Genomic DNA, 6,063 nt, shown 5'->3' with positions numbered 1-6,063 from the left:
TTATTTTTACCGAGAAATTGAATGATGACGGTTTATGAAAATTTTTCCGAGCATAATATTTTTATATTATTATTCCTACGAAGAGGAATATTATAATTGAGTGATTGCACTAATATTGGTGCTAGAATTATTATTTTTGGGTCACATGAATAATTATACTATGGTACTTTATTAATGAGTAATATTTCCATAGGTTTTGTGATTATTATTTGATCACCCTTCTCACACTTTATTTTAATTTCTCTACCATATGATTAATTCCCACATTTTACCAAGTGTAGAGATTGGGAGAGTAGAGATTGAGAGTATATTATGGAGAGAGTAAGGATTGAAAGTGTAGAGATTAGAGTGAGAGAGAGATTAGAGTGAGAGAGAGATCAAGGCATTAATTGCCAATATTCTTTAAGATTGCAAAATCTCTATAAGATCATCTAAGATCAATTCCAATCTAGCTAATATTTTTCTCTCTCACTCACTCACTCCATTCGACCAACACCCTCTCTCCCTTCATCTCTCTACTTTCCACCATTGTCAACCATAGATGAGACCTCCGAAGCTTCACCAAAATATGTCAAACACATAAATCACCAACAAAATTCCACCTAAACACCTCCTATCAACTTGAATTCAAGGAAATCATTGAAGGTTGCTTCCAAGGCTAGTGAGAGAAAGATTGATTGTTGGTGAAAAACTTGAGTAAGTGATCTCCATATTCATAGATATAACTTGTATGATGATATATATGAGTATATTTGAAAGATTGAAGCAAGAAAATCACCCCCTTTCTTTTCCTCAAATTTTCGAAAAAATGGGTGTTCTACCCTTCAAAAATTTTTCTTTTTCTTTCCTTGATTTGAGGTGAGAAAAGTGATTTATATGATGATTGGTGAAGATTAGTATGTGTTTTGAAAAGCTATGCTTTGAGATGTAAAAATTTGATGAGTTTAGTTTACCCCAAATTGGGAACTTTTGTGTTGATGGTTTAAATGATGAATTGATGATGAATATGAGTCCATGAGATGTATATGATGATGATTGATGGAGTAAATTGAGCATATGAAATCAATTGATGATTTTGATATGAGTTAGTTTACTAAAATTAGGGCTATGTGTATCTATGCTCTAATTTATAAATTGATGGAATATATGTGAGTCTAAATGACTAAAATTGATAGATATATGATGAGATTAAAGATCCATGTGTGTTTATAAAATCTCAAAGAGTTTAGTTTGATAAAAATTGGGACTTTCTTGTCTATGTGTCTAATAAGTGTTTTGGCTTAAGATATGTGTAATTGAGCATGATATTTGTGTTTTAATATGTTTGATTAAGTCTATTGTAAGCTAAGTAAAATTTTGACTTGAGTTAGTTTATGAGAGTTTTTGAGTTCTCATAATTTGAGAGGCCATTGATTGATAACATGAGGTCTAATTTGCTTTATGACCATTATGTGAAAGTTGTCATGTTTTTGTTGAGAGTTTATGTGGATATATGAGTTTTTATTAGAGTTTAGTTGGCATGATTATAGGGGATCTATATGTGTAAAAAGAGTTACATGATGTATGAAGTCATTAATGAATGATTGAATGATTTTGAGCATGAAATTGAAAAGAGGATTGGATTGATACGTTTGTAGAAACGTTTTCCTTGAGATTTGAGTTTATGGTATCAACCTTACTGTATGGTATAGATATCCACCAAATTTGAGCCTAGTTTGACAACATTTACTATTTTTAAAAAATCAAAGTTTTTGATTGCTCAAAACTGCCGAATATGGTAGATCGTGGTAAAACCGTCATATCTCTCAAACCACTTGGAGTTTTTGACTCTACTTTTTTTTAAATGAAACTAGACTCGAATATCTTTCTGTTGGTATGAGTCTGGAGTCCAGGGGATGTAGGAGTCAGAACGTGTTAAATTTTAAAGTTGAGTCAGGGTGAAAACAGAGCATGTTTTGTTGATGTTTGATTGTATTTTCTTATGTGCCTTATGTGATTGTGTTGCCTAAGTGTTTGAATGAGTTTAGACGAGTCTTATATGAGAGATAAATCGAGACTTAGAACCATGATTTTCTTGAAACCTATCCTTGGACTAAAGGATTTTAAATGAGTGAAGAGTTTATGTAGAGTTGATTAAGAGATAGAATATAAGATAGAGCATGAATTAAGACATGAGTTTTTGTCGTTGAGTTCTAATCGAGATTCATTTTATGTCATGAACCTTCGATGATGACGATGATCCCTGAAGACACGAGCAGAGCAAGGAAGTAAGTAACTCCGCTTTGACGGGAGTTTTTGAGTAAGGTCTTCAGGTGGGCAATATTTTGAGTATAAATATATTATCCGAGCTTTCTAAAATGATTTGATGATATAATGATGTTATGAGCTTATCAAATAATTTGAGTTAAATGATATTCGAGAACTGTTTGACTTGCCAATTTTTGATGTTGAGCTTGTGTGTTACCCTTTACTGATGAGTTGAGATGAGACGATCGGGTCCTAGGCGGTGGATAGCTATCCTGCCAGGGCTAGTGTACACTGAGGTGACTGTGAGCCGTTGAGCAAATCGGCCGGTCACGGTACTTGAGAGGGAGGCCTACTTCTCAGTACCTTTTATGATGATAAGTTGTAGATGTGGTGCATACATGTTGAGATCTTTGACTGCAGTCGTTTACTTATGATGTCATGATTATGAAAACTGCATGCACAGATTCATTTAATACTAACTTATTTCTGTGTATTGCTGAGATGTGGCAAGCTTCAAACTTATAGCTCTAAGAGCACCTTTCTTGAATTTCGGCGTTTGCCCACTGAGTATTATGTACTCACGCCCTGCATGTATTTCTAAATGTGCAGGCTAAGCGAGGAGTGAGATTGGTCTGGTGCTGGTGGGGGATCGTTAGATGCCGTATTTACTTTATCGTATTTCCTTTTATCGATAAAGTCTCGATGTGAAGTTACTTTGAATATGAATCAAGTAATATACTCACGGTTATGTGTCTTCATACATATAATCGGTTCGCCTTTTGCTGCGATACTCTGCATATTATGTTTCCTTATGAAAAATAAGCTATACCTGTTTTGTTTTTGTTCGTGAAATTCCTGATAATTAAAAAGTTATAACGACGTTGACGATTTTACCCTTGGGTTCAATTATGATGATTTTTCCTTAGCATTCTTTGACGCGAGCTTCCGCTTGATGTTCGACCTATTCTTCTTATCTTTATTCTTTTAAAAATAGTCGTATCGATACTCGTACCCCACTATCACTAGTGTCGGGAATCGGGCTGCGACATGGTGGTATCAGAGCAGGTCATCTGCTCTGAGTCTATTGCTTGACTGAGTTGAACCTTTGATTACTGATATCTTTTTAACTTGCGTACTAGTCTAACTTGAATTCTTAGGCTAGTTTGAGAAAGTCAGTTTGAAACGAAACCCCAGCACCCCATCTCCTCCGGCTTAACGAGGTAAGAGGTTGATGTTGTTTCTTATTGCTTTTCTGTTAAAAGCTGAGTTTGATTCACTAATGAGTTATGAATTGTTTTGATAGCGGAATTGTTTGAGATGATGGATTCTGATATGAGGCAGTTGATGTGGAATATGAGGAAAGATGTTGAGGCTAGTATAGCCAATGCCCCATCGTACCAAACGAGGACGAGATGCCGAGTCATATCGAGACAGCGATGCAGCGATGGTTCAGGGAGTATATCCCGGACGAGGATGACACCTTGGGTGAACTTCTGGCACACTATCACCGACGATGGAGGAGGGCTATTCCCTATGGGATCGATGGCGCGGAGGCCATTACGCTTTTGATTCCACTACTTCCACCTTCGTGGCGAGACTGGGCGACATCTTTAGTGCCCCAGTACGTAGATACTACCTGGCTGGAGGGCATCAGGTACAGAGACCTTAGTAGCTTCATCGCGACGCTGAGCCACCGTTACTTTGCTTATGGCGATCCACCTCCACCGCCGTATGGAGAGCTTGAGAGACCATCCCAGGGAGGAGAGCTAGTTGTTGTGCCTCCATTTCCCGAGGAGCCGTTTTCGATTGCACCTCTACCCCCAGCTGATCCGATTCCAGTTTCTCTTGAGTCTGATGATCCAGAGCCGATGGTCTTCGAGCCGTACTCTCCAGTGGTAGAGCATGACCCGTTTGCGTTTGTATCACTTATTCCTTCTCCCAGCGCTGATTTACCGCCTTGGGATTTGACACCGGCGATGACACCCTTGCCGTTGCCACCCGATGAGTCGGCGCAGCCGATTGTTTCTACTGAGTCTGAGACGCAGCATATTCCCTTCGATCCATATCCGAGAGTTGCCCCGTTGCCTGAGCCTGGCACTTTGGCTTTTCAGACGTATATGCACTCGATCCTATATTCACCGTACCGAGATGCCCAGGAGGGAGGATCTCGGCCGGCACGCTCCGATAGTGATGAGGAGGACCCCGATGAGGAGACTCCAGAGATGACGGTCGGCTATGGTTGGACCCAGCCACTACAGCGACAGACTACTGCCGATGGAGTTGATACATGGATACCTGTCCCTGAGACACCTGTCTATACTCCGATAGTGGATGAGTCAGACTATGACAGTCCGTATTGATTGATGCGATGAGTAGGATCTCGGGCAATGTTGGCTAGTGATCACGTATGTCTCGCAGGCGCGTATATATGTTTAGATGCATAGTTGATATATATATATATATAGATAGAGCAGTATAGTATAGTGTGTATGCGTGTATAGCATAGATCTATAGATGCTTAGTACTTATGATGCTTGTATAGTTAGAGCATCATTTTGGTGTTAGGGCCTTTGTACATAAGACCTTACTTTTGTAAAAGACCTCGAGAGAGAGGCAATTTTCTATATATATATATACAAGAGATGTTTATGACTAGAGAATTTCACTATCTTTATCAGAGCTTTGAGAATGATGATGATGTTGATGCTTGATGAAAAATGAGAAATAGAGATTGATGAGAATTACGAACGATGATAGACGAGAATTTTGAGAACTTTGAGATCACAAATGAGATATGGAAGTGAAATGAGAAACGAGGATTTGTATTTTGTAACGACGAACGGTTAGTTTAGAAGTCGATAGTTATATAACTCTTTTTCCTTTATAGTATACCTCCGAGAAGAAGAGGGAACCGAAGGAACATAAACCGAGAAGAAGATGAAGAAGAGGAACAGAGAAACCAACCGTTGAGATAATACGACGAGAGTTAGAGAGTTCATCGCGAATTATAGACATGACCCTCATAGGACGAACGTATTATGGAGACCTCATGGGATGCATAGATACTATTGACCAATTGTACTTCGCAATAGAGGTACTTTCACCGGGACCGTGCGTATCATTGCTAGAGTAGTCATGAGAATAGACTTATGGAGTCCCTATCCCACTTGGTCGTATTTAAATTTTTCTGCATCCATTTGAACTCCGACAGGAGATGAACTATTTGCTATTGAGAAAATTTTTCCAGATCTACTGTGTTCGAGCCTAAGCCGTTTTTGTTGGAAATCCTTACCCTTTGCTTTAACAGTGGACAATTTATTCATTCATTTTCCACTTAGTGGATTGCTTCTGTTTCCAGTATTGAATTATTCCCATCATATCATATCTCAGTTTTATCTAGCTTCTGTTTTAACTTTTGATCTTACCTTGATTGTAACTTCTTCATTATCCTTGAAATAGCACTGGCTATTATGGAATCATTCCATTACTTGAGCTCGTCTTGTTCAAGATCAGACATTTTTATTCATCACATCCTATTCCCTACCACATCCGACAAGAGTTAGGATTGTCTAGGTAATTAGGATGGTATAACAAGAAGAGTGTTTGGAAGAAACCCGATTTAGGGGAGCAGTCGTAGAATATATTTTTACGGGACGAGCACGACTTTTCGATTATGGATTTTCTTATATTAGCCATGTATGCCGAAAGCTAATCAATTCGAGGACGAGAAGAAGTGATGCTAAGCCAGAGAAGGCAATAGCAGATTCAAGGAGATCGAGATGACAGATTAGAGCAGATAATGTTTTCCACGATAGT

General features: G+C 38.4%; 1 long non-coding RNA gene across 1 annotated transcript; it reads left to right on the top strand.

Moving 5' to 3' along the window:
• Positions 1 to 532: 532 nt before the first annotated feature.
• On the top strand, positions 533 to 3,126 carry LOC131012829 (uncharacterized). Its single transcript, XR_009097480.1, has 3 exons — positions 533 to 696; positions 2,249 to 2,312; positions 2,857 to 3,126. It is a non-coding gene; the product is annotated as an uncharacterized LOC131012829 (long non-coding RNA).
• The last annotated feature ends 2,937 nt before the right edge of the window (positions 3,127 to 6,063 follow it).

The sequence above is a fragment of the Salvia miltiorrhiza genome, chromosome 2, assembly GCF_028751815.1.
Source record: "Salvia miltiorrhiza cultivar Shanhuang (shh) chromosome 2, IMPLAD_Smil_shh, whole genome shotgun sequence".
Taxonomy (NCBI): domain Eukaryota; kingdom Viridiplantae; phylum Streptophyta; class Magnoliopsida; order Lamiales; family Lamiaceae; genus Salvia; species Salvia miltiorrhiza.
Note: the sequence above shows the minus strand (reverse complement) of the source record. Positions and strands in the feature narration are given on the sequence as shown.